Below are 12,408 nucleotides of genomic sequence, written 5' to 3'. Positions count from 1 at the left end.
GTGATAAAGACCACACACCGTGATAAAGACCACACACTCCGTGATAAAGACCACACACTCCGTGATAAAGACCACACACTCCGTGATAAAGACCACACACTCCGTGATAAAGACCACACACTCCGTGATAAAGACCACACACTCCGTGGTAAAGACCACACACACTGTGATAAAGACCACACTCCGTGGTAAAGACCACACACTCCGTGGTAAAGACCACACACACCGTGATAAAGACCACACACTGTGATAAAGACCACACACTGTGATAAAGACCACACACCGTGGTAAAGACCACACACTCCGTGGTAAAGACCACACACTCCGTGGTAAAGACCACACGCTCCGTGATAAAGACCACACACTGTGATAAAGACCACACGCTCCGTGATAAAGAGAAGACCACACACTGTGATAAAGACCACACGCTCCGTGATAAAGACCACACGCTCCGTGATAAAGACCACACGCTCCGTGATAAAGACCACACGCTCCGTGATAAAGACCACACACTCCGTGATAAAGACCACACGCTCCGTGATAAAGACCACACGCTCCGTGGTAAAGACCACACACACCGTGATAAAGACCACACACTGTGATAAAGACCACACACCGTGGTAAAGACCACACACTCCGTGGTAAAGACCACACACTCCGTGGTAAAGACCACACGCTCCGTGATAAAGACCACACGTTCCGTGATAAAGACCACACGCTCCGTGATAAAGACCACACGCTCCGTGATAAAGACCACACACTCTGTGATAAAGACCACACACACTGTGATAAAGACCACACACTCTGTGATAAAGACCACACACACTGTGATAAAGACCACACACTGTGATAAAGACCACACACACCGTGATAAAGACCACACACTGTGATAAAGACCACACACACCGTGATAAAGACCACACACTGTGATAAAGACCACACACACCGTGATAAAGACCACACTCCGTGATAAAGACCACACACTCCGTGATAAAGACCACACACTCCGTGGTAAAGACCACACACTCCGTGGTAAAGACCACACACTCCGTGGTAAAGACTACACACTGTGATAAAGACCACACACACCGTGGTAAAGAGAAGACCACACACTGTGATAAAGACCACACACACCGTGGTAAAGAGAAGACCACACACTGTGATAAAGACCACACACTGTGATAAAGACCACACACTGTGATAAAGACCACACACTGTGATAAAGACCACACACTGTGATAAAGACCACACACTCCGTGATAAAGACCACACACTGTGATAAAGACCACACACTGTGATAAAGACCACACACTGTGATAAAGACCACACACTGTGATAAAGACCACACACTGTGATAAAGACCACACACTGTGATAAAGACCACACACTCCGTGATAAAGACCACACTCCGTGATAAAGACCACACACTGTGATAAAGACCACACACTATGATAAAGACCACACACTGTGATAAAGACCACACACTGTGATAAAGACCACACACTGTGATAAAGACCACACACCGTGGTAAAGACCACACACTCCGTGGTAAAGACCACACGCTCCGTGGTAAAGACCACACACTGTGATAAAGACCACACACACTGTGATAAAGACCACACGCTCCGTGATAAAGACCACACGCTCCGTGATAAAGACCACACACTCCGTGATAAAGACCACACACTCTGTGATAAAGACCACACACTCCGTGATAAAGACCACACACTCTGTGATAAAGACCACACGCTCCGTGATAAAGACCACACACCGTGATAAAGACCACACACTCTGTGATAAAGACCACACACACTGTGATAAAGACCACACACTGTGATAAAGACCACACACACCGTGATAAAGACCACACACTCCGTGATAAAGACCACACACTGTGATAAAGACCACACACTCCGTGATAAAGACCACACACTCCGTGATAAAGACCACACACTCCGTGGTAAAGACTACACACTGTGATAAAGACCACACACACCATGGTAAAGAGAAGACCACACACTGTGATAAAGACCACACACACCGTGGTAAAGAGAAGACCACACACTGTGATAAAGACCACACACTGTGATAAAGACCACACACTCCGTGATAAAGAGAAGACCACACACTGTGATAAAGACCACACACTGTGATAAAGACCACACACTGTGATAAAGACCACACACTGTGATAAAGACCACACACTATGATAAAGACCACACACCGTGATAAAGACCACACACTCCGTGATAAAGACCACACACTGTGATAAAGACCACACACTGTGATAAAGACCACACACTGTGATAAAGACCACACACTATGATAAAGACCACACACCGTGATAAAGAGAAGACCACACACTGTGATAAAGACCACACACTCCGTGATAAAGACCACACACTGTGATAAAGACCACACACTATGATAAAGACCACACACTATGATAAAGACCACACACTGTGATAAAGACCACACACTGTGATAAAGACCACACACCGTGATAAAGACCACACACTGTGATAAAGACCACACACTCCGTGGTAAAGAGAAGACCACACACTATGATAAAGACCACACACTGTGATAAAGACCACACACTCCGTGATAAAGAGAAGACCACACACTGTGATAAAGACCACACACTGTGATAAAGACCACACACTGTGATAAAGACCACACACTCCGTGGTAAAGAGAAGACCACACACTGTGATAAAGACCACACACTCCGTGATAAAGACCACACACTGTGATAAAGACCACACACTGTGATAAAGACCACACGCTCCGTGATAAAGACCACACACTGTGATAAAGACCACACACTGTGATAAAGACCACACGCTCCGTGATAAAGACCACACGCTCCGTGATAAAGACCACACGCTCCGTGATAAAGACCACACACTGTGATAAAGACCACACACTCCGTGATAAAGACCACACACTGTGATAAAGACCACACACACTGTGATAAAGACCACACACTGTGATAAAGACCACACACTCCGTGATAAAGAGAAGACCACACACTGTGATAAAGACCACACACACTGTGATAAAGACCACACACTGTGATAAAGACCACACACTCCGTGATAAAGAGAAGACCACACACTGTGATAAAGACCACACACTCCGTGATAAAGACCACACACTGTGATAAAGACCACACACTCCGTGATAAAGACCACACACTCCGTGATAAAGACCACACACACTGTGATAAAGACCACACACTGTGATAAAGACCACACACTCCGTGATAAAGACCACACACTATGATAAAGACCACACACTCCGTGATAAAGACCACACACTGTGATAAAGACCACACACTCCGTGATAAAGACCACACACGGTGATAAAGACCACACACTGTGATAAAGACCACACACTGTGATAAAGACCACACACTGTGATAAAGACCACACACTGTGATAAAGACCACACACTGTGATAAAGACCACACACTGTGATAAAGACCACACACTGTGATAAAGACCACACACTCCGTGATAAAGACCACACACACTGTGATAAAGACCACACACTCCGTGGTAAAGAGAAGACCACACACTGTGATAAAGAGAAGACCACACACTGTGATAAAGAGAAGACCACACACTGTGATAAAGACCACACACTGTGATAAAGAGAAGACCACACACTGTGATAAAGACCACACACACCGTGATAAAGACCACACACTCCGTGGTAAAGAGAAGACCACACACTATGATAAAGACCACACACTCCGTGATAAAGACCACACACTCCGTGGTAAAGAGAAGACCACACACTATGATAAAGACCACACACTGTGATAAAGACCACACACTGTGATAAAGACCACACACTCCGTGATAAAGACCACACACACCGTGATAAAGACCACACACTCCGTGGTAAAGAGAAGACCACACACTGTGATAAAGAGAAGACCACACACTGTGATAAAGAGAAGACCACACACTGTGATAAAGACCACACACTGTGATAAAGAGAAGACCACACACTGTGATAAAGACCACACACACCGTGATAAAGACCACACACTCCGTGGTAAAGAGAAGACCACACACTATGATAAAGACCACACACTGTGATAAAGACCACACACTGTGATAAAGACCACACACTCCGTGATAAAGACCACACACTGTGATAAAGACCACACACTCCGTGATAAAGACCACACACACTGTGATAAAGACCACACACTCCGTGGTAAAGAGAAGACCACACACTGTGATAAAGAGAAGACCACACACTGTGATAAAGAGAAGACCACACACTGTGATAAAGACCACACACTCCGTGATAAAGACCACACACTGTGATAAAGAGAAGACCACACACTGTGATAAAGAGAAGACCACACACTGTGATAAAGACCACACACTCCGTGATAAAGACCACACACTGTGATAAAGAGAAGACCACACACTGTGATAAAGAGAAGACCACACACTGTGATAAAGACCACACACTGTGATAAAGCGAAGACCACACACTGTGATAAAGAGAAGACCACACACTGTGATAAAGAGAAGACCACACACTGTGATAAAGAGAAGACCACACACTGTGATAAAGAGAAGACCACACACTGTGATAAAGAGAAGACCACACACTGTGATAAAGAGAAGACCACACACTGTGATAAAGAGAAGACCACACACTGTGATAAAGAGAAGACCACACACCGTGATAAAGACCACACACTGTGATAAAGAGAAGACCACACACTGTGATAAAGACCACACACTGTGATAAAGAGAAGACCACACACTGTGATAAAGACCACACACTGTGATAAAGAGAAGACCACACACTGTGATAAAGAGAAGACCACACTCCGTGGTAAAGACCACACACTCCGTGGTAAAGAGAAGACCACACACTGTGATAAAGAGAAGACCACACTCCGTGGTAAAGACCACACACTCCGTGGTAAAGAGAAGACCACACACTGTGATAAAGACCACACACTCCGTGGTAAAGAGAAGACCACATTCTGTGATAAAGAGAAGACCACACTCCGTGGTAAAGAGAAGACCACACACTCCGTGGTAAAGAGAAGACCACACACTCCGTGGTAAAGAGAAGACCACACACTCCGTGGTAAAGAGAAGACCACACACTGTGATAAAGAGAAGACCACACACTGTGATAAAGAGAAGACCACACACTGTGATAAAGAGAAGACCACACCGTTTCAGAACAGCAGGTGAAAAACAGAACCGCTGAAAACTGACTTTCAAGACCTCAGAGCAGCCGCTGAAGTCAGACATGCTCGGACAAGCACAGTCAGTGAGGGATGAAAAGAGAGAGAGAGATGGGAGCCAGAGGTGAGAGGAGGTCTGTTGCATGGGACCATTCTGAACACGAAGCCAACCTGTCTCATTGAGAAGCTGCCAAACTGTAGCAGCGTGATTGTCCTGCTTACAGCCAGGAGGAAAATGAAAAGAACGGGTCAGATCTCTGGAGGGGAAAGACAGGCGGAGGAGAGGAGGACAGGGAGGAGGAGGAGGAGAGGGACAGGGAGGAGGAGGAGAGGAGGACAGGGAGGAGGAGGGGGACAGGGAGGAGAGGAGGACAGGGAGGAGGAGGAGGGGGACAGGGAGGAGGAGGAGAGGGACAGGGAGGAGGAGGAGGAGAGGGACAGGGAGGAGGAGGAGAGGGACAGGGAGGAGGAGGAGGAGAGGGACAGAGAGGAGGAGGAGAGGGACAGGGAGGAGGAGGAGGACAGGGAGGAGGAGGAGGAGGGGGACAGGGAGGAGGAGCAGAGGGACAGGGAGGAGAGGAGGACAGGGAGGAGGAGGAGAGGGACAGAGAGGAGGAGGAGAGGGACAGGGAGGAGAAGGAGAGGGACAGGGAGGAGGAGGAGAGGGACAGAGGAGGAGGAGAGGGACAGAGGAGGAGGAGAGGGACAGAGGAGGAGGAGATGGACAGGGAGGAGGAGAGGGACAGGGAGGAGGAGAGGGACAGGGAGGAGGAGAGGGAAAGAGAGGAGGAGAGGGACAGAGAGGAGGAGAGGGACAGGGGGAGGAGGAGAGGGACAGAGAGGAGGAGAGGGACAGAGAGGAGGAGAGGGACAGGGAGGAGGAGAGGGACCGGGAGGAGGAGGAGAGGGACAGGGAGGAGGAGGAGAGGGACAGAGAGGAGGAGAGGGACAGGGAGGAGAGGGACAGGGAGGAGGAGGAGGAGGAGGAGAGGGACAGAGAGGAGGAGAGGGACAGAGAGGAGGAGAGGGACAGGGAGGAGGAGAGGGACAGAGAGAAGGAGAGGGACAGGGAGGAGGAGGAGGAGAGGGACAGAGAGGAGGAGAGGGACAGAGAGGAGGAGAGGGACAGAGAGGAGGAGAGGGACAGGGAGGAGGAGGAGAGGGACAGGGAGGAGGAGATGGAGAGGGACAGGGGAGGAGATGGAGAGGGACAGAGAGGAGGAGGAGAGGGACAGAGAGGAGGAGGAGAGGGACAGGGAGGAGGAGGAGGAGAGGGACAGAGAGGAGGAGAGTGACAGAAAGGAGGAGAGGGACAGAGAGGAGGAGGAGAGGGACAGAGAGGAGGAGAGTGACAGAAAGGAGGAGAGGGACAGAGAGGAGGAGGAGAGTGACAGAGAGGAGGAGAGTGACAGAGAGGAGGAGAGGGACAGGGAGGAGGAGGAGGAGAGGGACAGAGAGGAGGAGGAGAGGGACAGAGGAGGAGGAGAGGGACAGGGAGGAGGAGGAGAGGGACAGGGAGGAGGAGGAGAGGGACAGAGGGGAGGAGGAGAGGAACAGGGAGGAGGAGGAGAGGAACAGGGAGGAGGAGGAGAGGGACAGGGAGGAGGAGAGTGACAGAGGAGGAGAGTGACAGAGGAGGAGAGTGACAGAGGAGGAGAGGGACAGAGAGGAGGAGGAGAGGGACAGGGAGGAGGAGGAGGAGAGGGACAGAGAGGAGGAGAGGGACAGGGAGGAGGAGAGGGACAGAGGAGGAGAGGGACAGGGAGGAGGAGGAGGAGAGGGACAGAGAGGAGGAGGAGAGGGACAGGGAGGAGGAGGAGAGGGACAGTGGGGAGGAGGAGAGGGACAGTGAGGAGGAGAGGGACAGTGAGGAGGAGGAGAGGGACAGTGAGGAGGAGGAGAGGGACAGTGAGGAGGAGGAGAGGGCCAGGGAGGAGGAGAGGGACAGAGAAGAGAGGGACAGGAGGAGGAGGAGAGGGACAGTGAGGAGGAGGAGAGGGACAGGAGGAGGAGGAGAGGGACATGGAGGAGGAGGAGAGGGACAGGGAGGAGGAGGAGAGGGACAGGGAGGAGGAGGAGAGGGACAGTGAGGAGGAGGAGAGGGACAGGGAGGAGGAGGAGGAGAGGGACAGGGAGGAGGAGGAGAGGGACAGGGAGGAGGAGAGGGACAGTGAGGAGGAGGAGAGGGACAGTGAGGAGGAGGAGAGGGACAGGGAGGAGGAGGAGAGGGACAGGGAGGAGGAGGAGAGGGACAGGGAGGAGGAGAGGGACAGAGAAGAGAGGGACAGTGAGGAGGAGGAGAGGGACAGTGAGGAGGAGGAGAGGGACAGTGAGGAGGAGAGGGACAGGGAGGAGGAGGAGGAGGAGAGGGACAGAGAAGAGAGGGACAGTGAGGAGGAGGAGAGGGACAGTGAGGAGGAGGAGAGGGACAGGGAGGAGGAGGAGGAGGAGGAGGAGGAGGAGGAGGAGGAGGAGGAGGAGGAGAGGGACAGTGAGGAGGAGGAGAGGGACAGGGAGGAGGAGGAGGAGGAGAGGGACAGGGAGGAGGAGAGGGACAGGGAAAGAGAGGAGGAGAGGGACAGAGAGGAGGTGAGGGACAGGCAGGGGTAAGAAGGACAGAGAGGAGGAGGAGGAGGAGGAGGAGGAGGAGAGGGACAGGGAGGAGGTGAGGGACAGGCAGGGGGAAAGAAGGACAGAGAGGAGGAGGAGGAGGAGGAGGAGGAGAGGGACATGCAGGGGGAAAGAAGGACAGGGAGGAGGAGAGGGACAGAGAGGAGGAGGAGGAGGAGGAGGAGGAGAGGGACATGCAGGGGGAAAGAAGGACAGGGAGGAGGAGAGGGACAGAGAGGAGGTGAGGGACAGGCAGGGGGAAAGAAGGACAGAGAGGAGGAGGAGGAGAGGGACAGGGAGGAGGTGAGGGACAGGCAGGGGGAAAGAAGGACCGGGAGGAGGAGCGGGACAGAGAGGAGGTGAGGGACAGGCAGGGGGAAAGAAGGACCGGGAGGAGGAGCGGGACAGAGAGGAGGTGAGGGACAGGCAGGGGGAAAGAAGGACCGGGAGGAGGAGAGGGGCAGGGAGGTGGAGAGGGACAGGGAGGAGGAAAGGGACAGGCAGGGGGAAAGGGACAGGCAGGGGGAAAGAAGGACAGGAAGGTGGAGAGGGAGGTGGAGAGGGACGTGGAGGTGGAGAGGGACAGAGAGGAGGTGAGGGACAGGCAGGGGAAAGAAGGACTGAGGAGGAGGACAGGGACAAGGAGGAGGACAAGGAGGAGGAGAGGGACAGAGAGGAGGAGAGGGACAGGCAGGGGGAAAGAAGGACAGGAAGGTGGAGAGGGACGTGGAGGTGGAGGTGGAGAGGGACGTGGAGAGGGACGTGGAGGTGGAGAGGGACGTGGAGGTGGAGGTGGAGGTGGAGAGGGACGTGAAGGAGGAGAGGGACGTGGAGGTGGAGAGGGACGTGGAGGTGGAGAGGGACACTGAAGAGGAAAGGAGGGGGGGTGTATTGCTGTGTATTTGCTTGGCACTTACAGTGGGGCAAAAAAGGATTTAGTCAGCCAACAATTGTGCAAGTTCTCCCACTTAAAAAGATGAGAGAGGCCTGTAATTTTCATCATAGGTCCACTTCTCCCTGAGCCCATCCCTCCTTGTCAATCTCCTCTGGTCTGTAACGACTAAAGGGACAGATCAGGGCTATGTGCGGCAGGAGATTAATGTACCATTGTTTTCCTTGGACAAAAACATATGCCACCTATCCCTGTCCTCCTCTACTATATTTGAGTCCTTGTGAAGACAAGTTTCTGACCCAAATGGCTACCCATTCTCTACATAGTGCACTTAATAGGGAACAGGCTGTCCTGCGGACACAGATGTTATGTTGACAGGGGAGTCACCCTGGCTGGCCTGCGTTAGCAACCTGTCACTCCTCATAGACACTTGTGCAGGCACTCGCACAAACACACCATGTCACTCACCTAACTAACACGGCTGATCAGTGGCTTGATGGAGTCCGGAACTGATCTCTGGAACAGGGGTAATTGACAGTGACAGGGTGGGTGGGTGTGTGTGTGTGTCCGTTCCACACAGTGCAGTGGAAGACAGGAGACAGCAGAGGGGGAACCAGGACTCTGTTACTGCAGCACTACATTATAGAGTGTTTATTGAGGCATGGGCTGTGGCTGGAGTCACCATGACGACACCCTGTTACGGGTCAGCCCCTCCTGTTGATTGAATCCATCACAGCCTGAGTGGAGATAGGCAGGAGAGACAGGAGTGGAGAAAGAGACAGGAGAGACAGGAGTGGAGAAAGAGACAGGAGGGACAGGAGTGGAGAAAGAGACAGGAAAGACAGGAGTGGAGAAAGAGGCAGGAGAGACAGGAGTGGAGAGAGACAGGAAAGACAGGAGTGGAGAAAGAGACAGGAGAGACAGGAGTGGAGAAAGAGGCAGGAGGGACAGGAGTGGAGAAAGAGGCAGGAGGGACAGGAGTGGAGAAAGAGGCAGGAGAGACAGGAGTGGAGAAAGAGGCAGGAGAGACAGGAGTGGAGAAAGAGGCAGGAGGGACAGGAGTGGAGAGGGGCAGGAGAGACAGGAGTGGAGAAAGAGGCAGGAGGGACAGGAGTGGAGAAAGAGACAGGAGGGACAGGAGTGGAGAAAGAGGCAGGAGAGACAGGAGTGGAGAAAGAGACAGGAGAGACGGGAGTGGAGAAAGAGGCAGGAGAGACGGGAGTGGAGAAAGAGGCAGGAGGGACAGGAGTGGAGAGGGGCAGGAGAGACAGGAGTGGAGAAAGAGGCAGGAGGGACAGGAGTGGAGAAAGAGACAGGAGGGACAGGAGTGGAGAAAGAGGCAGGAGGGACAGGAGTGGAGAAAGAGGCAGGAGAGTCAGGAGTGGAGAAAGAGACAGGAAAGACAGGAGTGGAGAAAGAGACAGGAGAGACGGGAGTGGAGAAAGAGGCAGGAGAGACGGGAGTGGAGAAAGAGGCAGGAGGGACAGGAGTGGAGAGGGGCAGGAGAGACAGGAGTGGAGAAAGAGGCAGGAGGGACAGGAGTGGAGAAAGAGACAGGAGGGACAGGAGTGGAGAAAGAGGCAGGAGGGACAGGAGTGGAGAAAGAGGCAGGAGAGACAGGAGTGGAGAAAGAGGCAGGAGAGACAGGAGTGGAGAAAGAGGCAGGAGGGACAGGAGTGGAGAGGGGCAGGAGAGACAGGAGTGGAGAAAGAGGCAGGAGGGACAGGAATGGAGAAAGAGACAGGAGGGACAGGAGTGGAGAAAGAGGCAGGAGAGACAGGAGTGGAGAAAGAGGCAGGAGAGACAGGGTGGAGAAAGAGGCAGGAGGGACAGGAGTGGAGAGGGGCAGGAGAGACGGGAGTGGAGAGGGGCAGGAGAGACAGGAGTGGAGAAAGAGGCAGGAGAGACGGGAGTGGAGAAAGAGGCAGGAGGGACAGGAGTGGAGAAAGAGGCAGGAGAGACAGGAGTGGAGAAAGAGGCAGGAGGGACAGGAGTGGAGAAAGAGGCAGGAGAGACGGGAGTGGAGAAAGAGGCAGGAGAGACGGGAGTGGAGAGGGGCAGGAGAGACAGGAGTGGAGAAAGAGGCAGGAGAGACGGGAGTGGAGAAAGAGGCAGGAGAGACGGGAGTGGAGAGGGGCAGGAGAGACAGGAGTGGAGAAAGAGACAGGACAGACAGGAGTGGAGAAAGAGGCAGGAGAGACAGGAGTGGAGAAAGAGGCAGGAGAGACAGGAGTGGAGAAAGAGGCAGGAGGGACAGGAGGGAGAAAGAGGCAGGAGAGACAGGAGTGGAGAAAGAGGCAGGAGGGACAGGAGTGGAGAAAGAGGCAGGAGAGACAGGAGTGGAGAAAGAGGCAGGAGAGACAGGAGTGGAGAAAGAGGCAGGAGGGACAGGAGTGGAGAGGGGCAGGAGAGACAGGAGTGGAGAAAGAGACAGGAGAGACAGGAGTGGAGAAAGAGGCAGGAGAGACGGGAGTGGAGAGGGGCAGGAGAGACAGGAGTGGAGAAAGAGACAGGAGAGACAGGAGTGGAGAAAGAGGCAGGAGAGACAGGAGTGGAGAAAGAGGCAGGAGAGACAGGAGTGGAGAAAGAGGCAGGAGAGACAGGAGTGGAGAAAGAGGCAGGAGGGACAGGAGTGGAGAAAGAGGCAGGAGAGACAGGAGTGGAGAAAGAGGCAGGAGGGACAGGAGTGGAGAAAGAGGCAGGAGAGACAGGAGTGGAGAAAGAGGCAGGAGGGACAGGAGTGGAGAAAGAGGCAGGAGAGACAGGAGTGGAGAAAGAGGCAGGAGGGACAGGAGTGGAGAAAGAGGCAGGAGGGACAGGAGTGGAGAGGGGCAGGAGAGACAGGAGTGGAGAAAGAGACAGGAGAGACAGGAGTGGAGAAAGAGGCAGGAGAGACGGGAGTGGAGAGGGGCAGGAGAGACAGGAGTGGAGAAAGAGACAGGAGAGACAGGAGTGGAGAAAGAGGCAGGAGGGACAGGAGTGGAGAAAGAGGCAGGAGGGACAGGAGTGGAGAAAGAGGCAGGAGAGACAGGAGTGGAGAAAGAGACAGGAGAGACGGGAGTGGAGAAAGAGGCAGGAGAGACAGGAGTGGAGAAAGAGGCAGGAGAGACGGGAGTGGAGAAAGAGGCAGGAGAGACGGGAGTGGAGAAAGAGGCAGGAGGGACAGGAGTGGAGAGGGGCAGGAGAGACAGGAGTGGAGAAAGAGACAGGAGAGACAGGAGTGGAGAAAGAGGCAGGAGAGACGGGAGTGGAGAGGGGCAGGAGAGACAGGAGTGGAGAAAGAGACAGGAGAGACAGGAGTGGAGAAAGAGGCAGGAGAGACAGGAGTGGAGAAAGAGACAGGAGAGACAGGAGTGGAGAAAGAGGCAGGAGGGACAGGAGTGGAGAAAGAGGCAGGAGGGACAGGAGTGGAGAAAGAGGCAGGAGAGACAGGAGTGGAGAAAGAGGCAGGAGAGACAGGAGTGGAGAAAGAGACAGGAGAGACAGGAGTGGAGAAAGAGACAGGAGGGACAGGAGTGGAGAAAGAGGCAGGAGAGAGAGGAGTGGAGAGGGGCAGGAGAGACAGGAGTGGAGAAAGAGGCAGGAGGGACAGGAGTGGAGAAAGAGACAGGAGGGACAGGAGTGGAGAAAGAGGCAGGAGAGACAGGAGTGGAGAAAGAGGCAGGAGAGACGGG

This window comes from Oncorhynchus keta, chromosome 1, assembly GCF_023373465.1.
Source record: "Oncorhynchus keta strain PuntledgeMale-10-30-2019 chromosome 1, Oket_V2, whole genome shotgun sequence".
Lineage (NCBI taxonomy): Eukaryota > Metazoa > Chordata > Actinopteri > Salmoniformes > Salmonidae > Oncorhynchus > Oncorhynchus keta.
The sequence above is the reverse complement of the archived record's forward strand: the minus strand, read 5'-3'. Positions refer to the sequence as shown.